The sequence below is a fragment of the Lygodium microphyllum genome, chromosome 5, assembly GCF_053477565.2.
Source record: "Lygodium microphyllum isolate KBCC chromosome 5, Lygodium_microphyllum_v1.1.10, whole genome shotgun sequence".
NCBI classification, from domain to species: Eukaryota; Viridiplantae; Streptophyta; class Polypodiopsida; order Schizaeales; family Lygodiaceae; genus Lygodium; species Lygodium microphyllum.
Window position 1 is genome coordinate 45,626,148 of NC_141139.1, and position 15,026 is coordinate 45,641,173.

General features: G+C 44.6%; 1 protein-coding gene across 3 annotated transcripts in view; it reads left to right on the forward strand.

The window, feature by feature from the left end:
* LOC148035759 (uncharacterized) overlaps positions 1-15,026 on the forward strand; it is a 32,728-nt gene that overhangs the window by 13,351 nt on the left and 4,351 nt on the right. The gene's annotated exons all lie outside the window — the stretch shown is intronic.

Consider the following 15,026-nt stretch of genomic DNA (forward strand, 5'->3'; position numbering starts at 1 on the left):
AGATCGTCTAGGGCTACTAGACAACCTGACAGGTTTGTTCTTGGTGCAATTAATGTGGCTGATTATGTCATGTTGACATACTGTGGTGAACCGTCTTGCTTCAAGGAAGCAATGGACAGATAGGACAACAAGAAATGGTATAAAGCCATGCTGTCAGAGATGGAATCTCTTGAAAAAAATGGCACTTAGGACTTGGTGCAGTTTCCTAAAGGGCAGAAAACCCTTCCATGCAAATGGGTTTACAAGATGGTCACTTCTGGTTCCCCACCAAAGTACAAAGCAAGATTGGTTGCAGAAGGGTATATGCAGGAGCATGGAAATGACTTTGATGAGATTTTCTCTCCTGTAGTCAAGGTGACTACATTGAGAACCATTTTGGGCTTGGTTGCAGTTGAGGATATGGAGCTCATACAGATGGATGTAAAGACTGCGTTTTTACATGGTGATGTTCATGAAGACATATATATGCAACAGCCTGAAGGGTTTGTGAAACCAGCCATCCTTCTTGGAATGGGTGGTGATAACCTGATTTAAGAGTTAATTATAGCAATAAATAAATGCACATAAAATAACATTCTTGGACAGTAGACTCCCTGTTGGCCCCAAATTGGCACCCCTTGCGGTATTTCTTTAGCTTTCATTCAATTGGAAGGAGTACAACTCGAGATTCTTCAATCTCCTCTTGCTAACCAATTGCTCTTGCTGTCGTAAATGACCAGCAAGCCTTTTGGGTCATTTGCCCCTTGATTCACCCAGGACTTCTTCTCCAATTTGACCCTTGGCTGGCCAAATGCTGCCCCAAATCAATTTGGGATGGGCTGGCTCCTGAAATCCCTTGATAATCTTCAATTATCAGCTGTTGATTTCAGTCCCTGGAGCCTTCAATCTCTAGCACGGATCCCAAGGTGGCTGCTAGACCCTAATTTTTGCTGTAAATTAGGGTTTACTGCAGAAATTACAGATCAGCCCACAAAAAATGGCTGAAATCTCCTCCAAATGGCTAAGAATTGCTGATGATGGCTGAGTATAGGCTGAAGGAGATGAGAGAATGCTGTAGAGAGAGAGAATTCTGAGATTTGTCGTGAATAACTGATCAAAATCAGCTGCTGCCCTGCTGTACCAGCCCCAAACAGATGCACCAACAACAATAGGAGCATCAAAGACTGTGATCTCCAGGAGAAAGTGCATTAGCAGCAATTGTCAGCTTCCCAAGGTCAAGAATATGCAATCTCCGTCACCAAAATGGTCTCCAATGGCTGGGAATTGGCCCCAAAAACTGGCAACAACAGTCCAACACCTCTTTCCAACAGCTCCAAAATGAAAAAACGAGATTTCCCTCTCCCTTCAGCCCTATTTAGCCTTTCCCCCACAAATTGCTGCTTCCCAAGGTCAAGAATATGCAATCTCCATTACCAAAATGCTCTCCAATGGCTGGGAATTGGCCCCAAAAACTGGCAGCAATAGTCCAACATCTTTTTCCAACAGCTCCAAAATGAAAAAACGAGATTTTCCTCTCCCTTCAGCCCTATTTAGCCTTTCGCCCACTTGCATGGGAAAGTTTTGCCAAGTGGCAGCTTTCTTAATCCATTTTCAGCAAATTTCAGCTATTTAATTAATTAATTCTGAAAATTAATTCAGCTCTTAATCCATGCCTAGAAAATTGACCTTGCCCATCCAAAAATTAATTGGCTAGGCCATTTGCAACCCAACGTGGTCCCATGCATTAATTGACCCTTGGACAAGCATTAATCCATTAATTAATGCCTAGTCCCTAGTGTCACCACTGACACTTAATGGCCAATTAATGGTCCTAGGGGCAAATTGACACCAAAATTCACCTAGAATCTAACAAGTATAACTTGTTACAACTTTTGCCTTTGACACCTATCTTTTTCACAGGGTCCTTCAGCCTTCAATTGTGAAAAAGTAGCTTGCACCTCACATGTGCAACACATGTGCATCTTTTAATTGCACATTTGATTAATCCTTTAATCAAATGTCAATTAAACATAAGCAAAGCATCAAATTTTCATGTCCTCGTGACAATTTGTTAAACAAGGGAAAGAAAAAATGGTATGTAAACTCAAAAGGAGTTTCTATGGGCTGAAACAAGCACCAAGAGAATGGTATTATAAGTTTGATACATTCATGCAGTCCCAAGGATTTCATAGAAGTTAAGTGGATCATTGCTTGTACACCAAGAAGGCAGCAGATGACAGTCTTATTATCTTGGTTTTGTATGTTGATGACATGCTAATTGTTGGTAGGGATACTCATGCCTTGGATTCATTGAAGCAAAGTCTTCATGGCAGCTTTGACACGAAGGATCTTGGTGATGCAAATCACATTCTTGGCATGCGAATACTCAGAGATAGATCAAAAGGCTTACTCTATCTATCTCAGTAGGAGTATATCTTCAATGTTTTGCAGCGTTTCAATATGGAGGGGGGGAAAACAATTGGGGTTTCATTGCCTCCATATGTGAAACTTAGTGCAGAGGACAACCCTATATTTGATGATGAGAAGGCTGAAATGGCTAAGATACTATATGCTTCAGCTGTTGGCAGTTTGATGTATGCTATGGTTGCTACATGTCCTGACATTGCCCTTGCAGTGGGAGTGGTTAACAAATACATGGCAACCCTTGGCAAGAAGCATTGGGATGTAGTGAAAGGTATTATGAGATACCTCAAAGGCATAAAGGAGTTGTGTATCTACTTTGGAAAGCAGAAGGCATCTGTTGTTGTCTTTACGGATGTAGACTATGTTGGTCATGCAGACTGTAGGAAGTCCACTTCTGGGTATGTGTTTACTTTCACAGGAGTAGTCTCTTGGATCTCGAGGCTACAAAGTGTGTTGTATTGTCTACACTGAGGCATGCAAGGAGGCTTTATGGCTTTCACGTCTGGTGGGAGAGCTTGGTATCATAGAGTTACCTGTTCTCCATTGTGATAGTCAGAGTGCTCATTGCCGACAGATGATGGGAGTTGGATAGATATATGTATTTTAGCTTTGTACATACCTAGACTTAGCTGATTCTTTTCTACTCTTAAGACACATTGCCTTTAGGTGGGAGGTAGTTGGGAATAAAGACCTCGTGCCTTTTAAATGTGCTCGGGTGTGAACACACCCTTAGCACTTGCACTTACACATATATATCTATCTAAAAACCTAAAGGTACACTGTCATCATTGTACCTGAAAATGTGTTCACTCTCTACTCTGCCCTCTCTCACTCTCTCTGGCTCTTACTGCGCGTAGGACAGTCTGTCCAGATCTCCGTGCCTAATCAGTTCCTACATAAGAACTCATCCATTCTATGGAACCAAGACCGCGGCGCTTGCTTTAGCCCATAAAGAGCTTTATGCAAGTGAAATACTTTATGGCTCGGGTTTCTAGAAGGAAGGCCTGGTGGCTCCTCCACATAGATCTCTTCCTTGAGAAAACCATTTAGGAAGGCACTCTTGACATCCATCTGATGTATCGACTAACCATGGTGAGTGGCTAACGCGAGTAGCAACCAAAAGAAAGTTAACCGTGTAGTAGGGGCAAAGGTCTCTTCATAATCAATGCCATGCTTTTGTCGAAACCCTTGCACTACAAGGCGAGCCTTGCACTTGTCTAAAGTCCCATCAGCTTTTAGCTTAGTTCTAAAAATCCACTTTGTCCATATGACTTTCTTGTGGCTCAAACGATCCTTCTATGTCTTAAGTCTCATTTCGGTCAATACTCTCGAGCTCCTTCTCCATGGCCGCTCGCCATTGAGGGTGCTGAAGAGTCTCCTGCCATGTATTCGGCTCAGAATGTGCTATGTAATCAGCTGTAAACAATGACGCAAATGATACTTGAGGAGCAAGCCGGGCAAATCTTCTAGGTCCCTCTGGTGTGGAATCTGGTGGTAGGATCCTCGAATCCTGCATAGTCTACTGGTACCAGCAAAGTAACGGGTCTCGCAAAGGGAGACTTGAGAACTGAAGAATTTGCGGGAAGGTCTGCTATGCTAAGAAATGCACTTAGCCACTGAAACAACTCTAAAACATGCTTATTTTAGACTTATTTTGGCCAAAACCCTAAGGCTGCCCTCCACTCTTTCACAATCTCGTTTTTGCAGGTTTCAGGTGTTACCAGCTTGCTGCCCACACCCCGGTCACAGAGGACATCTCAGCCCTTGATGTCCATCATTGTTTTCTATAGTCTGGCGTTTGTTTCCAGCCCTCCACACGCTGATTGCTGCTGTTTCTGCCTGGCGACTAACTGCTGTTCATCTGCACTTTTGTCGTACAGCCTGCCACACCAGCAAACTGCGGCGATTGTAGGCTCTAGCTGCCGCCTTGATAGTTTTCTCTCTCCTGTTTGCAGTTGCTGTAGTCTTTTTTCTCTCTTGCAGGCTCCGTTTTTAGTCTTTCTCTCTCCTGTAGGCTTCCTGTCTGCGTTTTCAGTCTCTCTCTTGTGCAGGCTCCGTTTTTAGTCTTTCTCTCTCCTCACTACTGTCTATATCAAATCCAGCTTCTCACTGCTGTGTTTGCTGGTATTCGATATTCGGAGGTTACCTTGTTGCGATTCAGGATCCGTTCGGAGTATGACACACTCTTGAGCTCATTACCCCTGCTCTGATACCATGTAAAGAAAAATACCCTAACACAGAAACATAAACAGAAACCATACGACAAAGCACAGATTGATAAAAAGAGTACAGTTAGGGTTAGGGTTAGGGTTAGATTAACTCAGAGACAATGAACACAGTAAATAAACGAAATGATATGACTACTAATAATACGATGCTCATGCAGCAAACACACTATGTAGCGAATGAATATTGAACCTCGAACTCCTGTGTTTGTCTTCTGAGGAATAGCCGCAGTCGGACACCGGTTGAGGATGTACACCGAAGTGTTAACAGCCTCGACTCAAAGGCGCTCAGGAAGCTCTGCTGCGAACAGCATAGAGCGTGCCATTTCCATGACTCTGTGGTTCCTATGCTCTACGACTCCATTTTGAGAGGAAGAGTTGGTAGAGGTGAGCTGGCGAGAAATGCCATGCTTCTGTAGAAACTCAGAAAACTTGTGGGAGATAAACTCACCACCGCTATTACTCCTTATGCCCCCAACACGATGACCAGTCTGGTTATTAACCAACAACACCCAAGCAGAAAAATATGTGAAAGCATTTGACTTATGCTTGAGGAAGTACACCCACATGTGTCGAGAATGATCATCCACTATAAAAAAGAAGTATAGCGCGATGTTCAAAGCAGTAGGAGATGTCGGCCCACAAAGATCAATGTGAATCAATCTAAGAGGCTCCTCAGCTCTATGTGTAGACTGTTGAGGAAATGGGGTACAGTGCTGCTTCCGAGCTAACAGGCTTTACAGACATCTCGAGCTAGCTTCAGGCGTGTGTTTGCACGTATGATACCCAACGATGACAAGATAGGAAAGCTTACTCCCCGAGTTGATCTCCTTATTTTTGTGGGATATTCCTCTGAAGCGAAAGCCTATCATTTGTTCGATCCTCGGACAAACAAGGTGATCGTTAGGTGGGATGTCGTCTTTGATGAGAGGGATATTGTGCAGTCTTCTTCTTCGGATTCCGATCCGCTTCCTTCTTTCACATCATCAGAGATCGTGCCTACTGAGCCTGGTCTACTTTCCTCTTCTGACATTTCTGCAGTTTCTTTACCTCTCAGGCCTACTTTGCGAGACCATGTGGGATTCGGGGATCCTACCACTAGATTCCACTCCGGAGGGACCTAGAAGATCTGCTCGGCTTGCTCCTTAGGCATCATTTGCATCGCTGTTTACAACTGATTACATAGCGCATTCTGAGCCGAATACCTAGCAGGAGGCTCTTCAGTACCCTCAATGGTGAGAGGCCATGGAAAGGGAGCTAGAGAGTATTGACTGAAATGAGACTTGGACATTGGTGGATCGTCCGAGCCACAAGAGAGTCATTGGGACAAAGTGGATTTTTCGAACAAAGCTAAAAGCTGATGGGACTTTAGACAGATACAAGGCTCGCCTTGTAGTGCAAGGGTTTCGACAAAAGCACGGCATTGATTATGAAGAGACCTTTGCCTCTACTGCACGGTTGACTTCCTTTCGGTTGCTACTCGTGCTCGCCGCTCACCACGGCTGGCCGATACATCAGATGGATGTCAAGAGTGCCTTCCTGAACGGATACTTAAAGGAGGAAGTCTATGTGGAGCAACCATCGGCTTTTCCTCAGGGAACCCTAGGGATACGGTATTCCGCTTGCAGAAAGCTCTTTATGGGGTGAAGCAAGCGCCGCGGTCTTGGTTACATAGAATGGATGAGTTCTTATAGACTCATGGATACCATTCTACCCCTTATGACCCGAACTTATATGTTCGATCCACTCTAGAGGCGATTAGCTATATTCTGCTATATGTTGATGACTTACTCATCACAGGTACAGATTCTGTTGCCATAGCGGAAATTAAGGCTAAGCTTAAAGCTACATTTGAAATGATAGACCTTGGTTTGTTGTCTTATTTTTTGGGAATGGAGGTAGTTCGTTCTGGAAGATGTATTTTTGTATCACAGTAGAAGTACGCACTTCAGCTTGTGGAACAATACACTTCGGATCAGACACCGCCAGTGGCCATGCTTATTGATCCTACTGTCCACTTGTCGAAGGATACCCTAGGATAGCCCTTCGATGCACATATCTATCTTTCTGTTGTAGGAAAACTTCTTTGGTTAATTCACACTAGGCTAGATTTAGCTTACTCAGTTAGCATACTCAGTCAGTATTTCACAGCACCTAGAATGTCACATTGGATTGCATGTCTTTGTGTCTTGCGTTATTTGTGGTGTACTTTTTCTTATGGCTTGGCATATGGTTCTGGTTTATGTTTGCAGGGGTACACTGATTCTAATTAGGTAGGAGATCCTGACACCCAACGTTCCCATGGTGGCTACCTCTTTACCTTGGGCACGGCTCTCATTTCTTAGTCCAGCCGTAAGCAAGAGACGGTGGCAGCTTCCACGGCCAAGGCTGAGTATCGAGCTCTCTTCGATTGCACCACTGAGGCCATCTATCTGAGGAGTTTACTGGCGGTGCTTCATTTTTCATGTGGCTCTGCCATAGTTGTCTACTACGACAACCAGAGTGCCATTGCCCTTGCGGGCAATCCGATCGTCACACCACGGACATGGCATGGAGTCCACTTTCACTTTTTCAGAGAGCAAGTTGAGCTCGGTACTATTCGCGTAGAGTTTGTGCCTTCATCAGATAATTTTGCAGATATCTTGACCAAAGCGGTCAACCGACCGGTTCTTCAGTACTTGCTACCTAGGATCGGCTTGGGTACACCCTCCCCTACTTCTTCAGCTTGACGGGGAGAGGGTGCTTCCCTCTTGCTTTCCCTTCCAGTTTGAGAGGGGGCGGCTCCTACTCTTGATCGTGACAGTGATGATGCTTACAGTTTTTTAGACATTATATTCACTTATTCCTTTATATTGTATTATGGGCATTTGTAACTTCATCCGCACTATCAGGATGACCTGATTGTAAAAGGGCACTTGGACAAGTGAACACTTCCCCTGCGAGGGCACTGTCCCAATGGCACTGTTGCATAGCATATTGCATGAGCATGATATCTTGCATCTTTCTTTGCATTACCCTATGCATTGACATTCTGTTCATGTCAATATGGATCTGTGCACATTTATCCCTTTTCGATCTTTTTGAGTGATCGACTCTAGGATCCACCATATTCATAGCATAACACATGGCAGTTCTCCTAAAGGCAGCTTTCCTACCCTTGCTTGCTTGCTTGCTTTGCTTGTCTTGCGAAGCCCACCGTTTTTTTTTGCCTCTCACATGTTCAACATATGATTGGTACATACACTCACTTTTATTATCCTTAGGCACTTATTCTCGTCAGTGAGAGGGATTGGCTTGCTAGTTTTGTGAATAACTTGGGTTTAAAACTCTCTTTATCTTTTCCTATCTGTCACTTAATTGGCCGTTGCCCCTATATTACTTATGTATTTTCAACACACTTAAAAAAAAATAAAAAAATAAAATAAACAAGTCCATTGTTAATTCCATCCACCTTTGTAGGCCTTAGTAGGCCCTTGGGCAGCCGACGAGCATCCTTGGTCCGAATGCCTTGATCTCTTTGGGGTGATCACTTGGGCTCCCTTGGTAAGATATTCATCGCCTCTGTAGTCTTGGTAGGCCATTGGGCAGCCGACGTGCACCTTTTGTTTGATGCCCTGGCTGCTTTGGAATGGGACGCCTTGGGGTAAATCAAAATTTAGGTTGGCCTACTTTTCTCGCCCTATTTTGGGCTTGAGAGGGGGTGTTGTGCTAAGAAATGCACTTAGTCACTTAAACAACCCCAAAACATGCTTATTTTAGGCTTATTTTATCCAAAACCCTAGAACATGGAGCGGATCAAGAAAGTTAAGTGGGAGAGGATCTAGAACCTTAATTTTCTATAAATTGGCAGCCAATCCTCCACTCTTTCACAATCTCGTTTTTGCAGGTTTCAGGTGTTACCAGCTTGTTGCCTACACCCCCGTCACGGAGGACATCTCAGCCCTTGCTGTCCATCACTGTTCTCTACAGTCTGGCGTTTGTTTCTAGCCCTCCACACGCTGATTGCTGCTGTTTCTACTTGGCGACTGATTGCTGTTCATCTGCACTGCTGTCGTACAGTCTGCCACGCCAGTAAACTGCTGCGTTTGCAGGCTCCAGCTGCCGCCCTGATAGTTTTCTCTCTCTTGTGTGCAGTCATTGCAGTCATACTCTCTCCTGCAGACTGTCCTGCTTGCGTTTTCAGTCTTTCTCTCTCCTGCAGGCTCCGTTTTTAGTCTTTCTCTCTCTTCACTGCTGTCTGCATTAGATCCAGCTTCTCACTGTTGTGTTTGTTGGCGTTCATCATTCGGAGGCTGCCTTGCTGCGATTCAAGATCCGTTCGGAGTACGACACACTCTCCAGCTCATTACCCTTGCCCTGATCCTAGAGATATAGGAGTTCGAGGTTGAGTATTCATTCACTGCATAGTGTGTTTGTTGCATGAGCATTATATTATTAGTAGTCATATCATTTCATTTATTCACTGTGTTCATTGTCTCTGAGTTACTCTAACCCTAACCCTAACTGTGTTATTTTTATCAGGCTGTGCTTTGTCGTTTGGTTTCTGTTTATGTTTATGTGTTAGGGTATTTTTTTTACAAGGTCAGGAGCGGGAAGTAGACCAGACTCAATAGGCACGATCTTTGATGATGTGGAAGAAGAAATCGGATTGAAATTTGGTGCAGAAGATTGCACAATATCCCTCTCGTCAAAGACGACATCCCGTCTAACGATTACCTTGGTTGTTCGAGGATCGAACAAACGATAGGCTTTCGCCTTAGAGGAATATCTCACAAAAATAAGGAGATAAACTTGGGGAGTGAGCTTTCCTATCTTGTCATTAGGCGTGTGTGTGTACGCATGACACCCGAAGACTTTGAAGTGAAAAATAATAGGCCGAGAGCCAAATAATGCCTCATACGGGGTCTTTTTAGGAAGAGCCGTAGTTGGACACTGGTTAAGGATGTACACCGAAGTGTTAACAGCCTTGACCAAAAGGCGCTGAGGAAGCTCTGCTGCGAACAACATAGAGCGTGCCGTTTCCATGACTGTCCGGTTCCTATGCTCTACGACTTCATTCTGAGAAGGGGAGTTGGTAGAGGTGAGTTGGTGAGAATCGCCATACTGTTGTAGAAACTCAGAGAACTCGTGGGAGATAAACTCAACATCGCTATCACTCCGCATGCAACTGACACGACGATCAGTCTGGTTATGAACCAGCAACACCCAAGCCAAAAAGTATGTGAAAGCATCAGACTTATGCTTGAGGAAGTACACCCACGTATCTAGAATGATCATCCACTATAAAAAAGAAGTACAGTGCGCCATTCAAGGCAACAGTGGATGTCGGCCCACAAAGATCAACATGAATCAATCTAAGAGGCGTCTCAGCTCTATGTGAGGTCTGCTAAGGAAATGGGGTATGGTGCTGCTTTGCAAGCTGACAAGCTTTACAGACATCTCGAGCGAGCTTCAAGCGTGGAAGGTCCTCAACCAGCTCACGGAGTGACAACTCATAAAGTGAGTCATAACTAAGATGCCCTAAGCGAAAATGCCAAAGACGCTCATTGTTCGTAGGCTCCGGAGATATGTCTAAGGCTTGGAAGCTATTGAACACAGAGCCCTTCGCTGTCGGCTCGGTCTCAGAAAGTGTGTCATGTGGTATAGGCCATTAGGCTGTGCTTCACTGCGAGCAATCACTAAACCAGTCAGAGAGTTAAGCATCTCGGTTGTGGTTGCTGTAAAGAAAACCGCTCGCCCCTACCAGCAAAGCTGTTGAACAGATAACAAGTTCACCCCAAGCTGAGGGACATGATATATATATTGTCCAGCGTAGCCAGATCCGAACTCTTGTCAATGGAAAAATTGACACAACCTTGTGCCTAAATCTTGACCGAGGAGTTGTTTCCTACGTGGACTTGCCCGGCTGCAGGGGCTTGGGTACAAAATATATCCTCTATAGGAGTCATGTTATGTGTAGCTCTGCTGTCCACAATCCAAAGAGGAGCTGAAGTGCTTGATTGTGTTGAGTGGGTCTCTGCAGTAACCTCGTCGGGAGGCAACTCATAGATATGGACGAGACTCGCTTCTGATGTCTCTATGGAGACGATGTGGGTCTCTGCAAACCAGTTAGACAAGCCCTCTGGAGTTGGAGAACATTGTTGACTGAGATGGCTGTGCGGTGGCAGTGTGAGTTTGACCTTGAAACTGCTCCTTGCCATCGCCGTGCCTTCCGCGCTGGGGGATGCCGACTGAGGGGCGGGGGTTTGAAACTTAGGTTTTGGTGCTGTGCCTCTTGCCTTTGATTGACACTAGTCGTCAAAATGGCTAGCCTTTTGACAACGTTGACAATATCTATTCTTTTTAGGTACATTTTACCACCCAGGTTTGCGGGATTGGGATGTTTCTTGTGAGTCTCCGGACTGATTTTGCTTTTGAGTTTGATTTTGAGTGGAGGTTTGGTTTTGTTTGCCATTTTCTTGTTGCCCTTTCTGAGAATGAGCAACAAGAGCCCCCTCTAAAGAGGAATTCCAAGGAAACTGATTGAACAACCGTGCGTAACGCAACAATTGACACTCAAATTCATAGAATGTAGGCATGGTAGGCTTTGAAACTATACCTTCTAGAAAATTGAAGTATTTCCTGGGGAGTTTGTTTAGGAACAATGTGACTTGATCGGACTTAGGAGTCCCTGTAGTGGAGAATTCAGCGAGGAGATGCCGATACTTAGCCAACTTGACTTTCAAGTCATCCCGGTTAATGATTTTGAAAAATTGAAGCTCATGGTTAAGATTAATACGACAGGTCCTATCCCGAGCTGCATAGCGATCAATTAAGTGTGCCTATCGCTTTGACGCTAAGTCAAAATGCTGAAGCTAAGAATGAAACTCAGGGAATAAGCAATAAGCCCTCCATCAGCTCGACAATAGCGGAGGCATTTCTAGCCTTCCATGAGTGGACAACCTTGTATGGAACAAATGCGGGATCGGGTTGGGGTTTCAACACAAGATCCTATAGGTTCTGGGAGTTAAGGATATGTCTCATCAAGTTCAACTAAGTAGTAAAGTTTGACCCGTTAAAATGAGTCTTGTCATTAAATGCATGTTTGACAGAAGATGAGCTAGAACCATGAGGTGTCGGGTAGGCAGGGTAAGATGGATGTGGGAAATAAGATTGTGGAGGGTAAGATGGTGGAGGTGGATGTGTCTGATAAGGAGGAGGAGGGGGAAAAGATGGGTAGGCAGAAGTAGGCTGCGAGTGTCCAATGAGTGCGAATTGAGGTGGAGGCACTGGAACATGAATGTTTCCATAAGGTGCGGGTGTAGGTGGAGGCATTGGGACATGGAAGCCCGATCCAAAGTGAGGCTGGGGCATAGCAGTATGACCAGAAGGTCCTCTAGGTAAAGGCATGGAGTCAGATGGTGGAGGTGGATGTGTCTGATAAGGAGGGGGAAAAGATGGGTAGGCAGAAGTAGGGTGCGAGTGTCCAATGAGTGCCAATTGAGGTGGAGGCACTGAAACATGAATGTTTCCATAAGGTGCCGGTGTAGGTGGAGGCATTGGGACACGGAAGCCCGGTCCAAAGTGAGGCTGGGGTACAATAGTATGACCAGAAGGTCCACTAGGTAAAGCCATGGAGCTAGATGGTGGAGGTGGATGTGTTTGATAAGAAGGAGGAGGGGGAAAAGATGGGTAGGCAAAAGTAGACTGCGAGCGTCCAATGAGTGCCAATTTATGTGGAGGCACTGGAACATGAATGTTTCCATAAGGTGTCGGTGTAGGTGGAGGCATTGGGACATGGAAGCCCGATCCAAAGTGAGACTGGGGCATAGCAGTATAATCAGAAGGTCCACTAGGTAAAGCCATGGAGCCAGATGGTGGAGGTGGATGTGTCTGATAAGGAGGAGGGGAAAAAGATGAGTAGGCAGAAGTAGACTGCGAGTGTCCAATGAGTGCCAATTGAGGTGGAGGCACTGGAACATGAATGTTTCCATAAGGTGCCGGTGTAGGTGGAGGCATTGGGACATGGAAGCCCGGTCCAAAGTGAGGCTGGGGCATAGCAGTATGACCAGAATTTCCACTAGGTAAAGCCATGGAGCCAAACTGTGGATTAACTGATCCATACTCGGGAGAGACTAGGGGGGATACCCAGGCTGCAATGATCCTGAAAGTGTGTGTGAAGTAGGTGAAACACCACCTGGCAGAGGTAAGGATGAGGTCCTAAATAATGTGCCTATGTTTCCATAACCCCTCGGTGTGATGTGCGGTGCAACATAAGGTGCTTGGAATGGAAAAGTGAATGGAAGTGGAGAAGCAGCGGATGAATGTTGTGGGATGGGTGGATTTTGAAAATGAGATATGTGAGGTGCAAATACATTTTGTTCGTTTTTAACATTTAATGATTGGAAATATAAGTGTGAAGATGACGATGCACTATGCAATGAAGAAAAAGGAACACCAAATTCATTCTGATTTTGTGAAGTAGACTGAAAAGAAGGAAGGTTAGAAGAAGAGGTACCTAGCTTTTTCTTATAATCCCCACGATGTGTGTTAACATACAAGAATTGGTCCTCAAGAGGACCTCTTCCATAGTCAACAGATTGGACTCTTTCTTTCGCAGGATCTCTACCAGAATATTGCAAAGGAGAAGAGGTAAAAGAAGAAGGAACAAAAGACGAATCTAAAGTACCTTGCACCGGAGTGGAGGGAAGAGGATAAAAGAAAGGAACATACTTCGGGTCTTGTTCTCCAGGAGGGGGGCCCGTCCTTGATGGAGGTCTCGACGGCCCTGTAACACCATCAGATTTATGCGCAACATCTGAAGAGAGAAATTCATGCATACCTTCATTTAGAAGCTTTTCTTGAAGGGCAATTCTTCGATCGAGCTCCTCAATTTTCTTTCATCGATAAGCTATGATCAGTTTGTATTCTTCAGAGGTTAACTTGTCTAGCTTTTCTTCCATGTAATCAAAAGTGTCTTTCACCATGTCGGAACTTTGTGGAGCAAGTTGATCAGCCCACTCTGGCTCGGTTCTCGGCATAGTTGATTTTGGAGAATGAATCGGTGTTGTTGTGTTCGAAGTTATTTGAACCTATTGTTGTTCTTGCTTCTTGTGTAGAGCTTTGAGATCAAAGGCCTAGGTTTCTCAGAGAATACCAGGCTCTGATACCATGTAAAGAAATACCCTAACACAAACATAAACAGAAACCGTATGACAAAGCACAGATTGATAAAAGAACATAGTTAGAGTTAGGGTAACTCAAAGATAATGAACACAGTGAATGAATAAAGTGATATGACTATTGGATATATGATGCTCATGTAGCAGACACACTATGCTGTGAATGAATACTGTATCTCGAACTCCTGTATCTCAAGGATTAGGGCAGGGGTAATGAGTTGGAGAGTGTGTCGTATTCCGAACGGATCCCAAATCGCAGCAAGGCAGCCTCTGGATGTTGAACACCAGCAAATGAGCAGTGAGAAGCTGGATCTGATGCAGATAACAGCGAGGAGAGAGAAATACTAAAAACGCAAGCAGCAGGTGAGAGAGAGACTAAAAATGGAGGTAGGACAGTCTGCAGGAGAGAGAAAGACTAAAAACGTAGGCAGTAGGTGAGAGAGAGACTAAAAACGCAAGTAGCAGGATTGTGATGATGTGGCAGGCTGTATGGCAACAGGTCTGCACAGGAATCAGCTCCAAATTGTGTGAAGAGGGTTGGAAACCAGGCGCCAATTGATGGAGCAGCAATGGACAGCTTTGGCTGAGATGTCCTCCGCGAACAGGGTGTGGGCAGCAAGTTGAATCACCTAAAATCTGCAAAAACGAGATTTTACAAGAGTGGAGGGCTGGTTGCCTATTTATAGAAAATTAGGGTTCTAGATCTTCTCCCACTTAACTCTCTTGATCCGCTCCCCATTTTAGGGTTTTGGCTAAAATAAGCCTAAAATAAGCATGTTTTGGGGTTGTTTAAGTGGCTAAGTGCATTTCTTACCACAACATCTTACTCCATGGACATCGATTCTGATGCAAGCATCGAGGAGATTCTGTATTGTATGAAACCAACCATGGAGAGGTGGTAATTCCCTAATCAAGCACTTAATTACAACAATCAATAAATAAGCATAAACTAAAGTGCACACCTTACCTTCAAATTCTCTTGGTATTCCTTTATATTCAAATGGATTGATTACAAGCCAAGATTCCAAATCTCCTTGGCTGATCCAAAAGCCCTCCTGCTATTCCAACCACCAACATACAAATTGGGTAAATTGCCCCTTGATTTTCACCCAAGACTTGCTTCTATTGGACCCCAATTGGCCAAATTCTGCCCCAAATTTTCAATGGGTCAACTCGCATCCAAAATCCTTGACAAATCCACAACTTGTACGTGTTGATTTTAGTGTATGAGACTTTC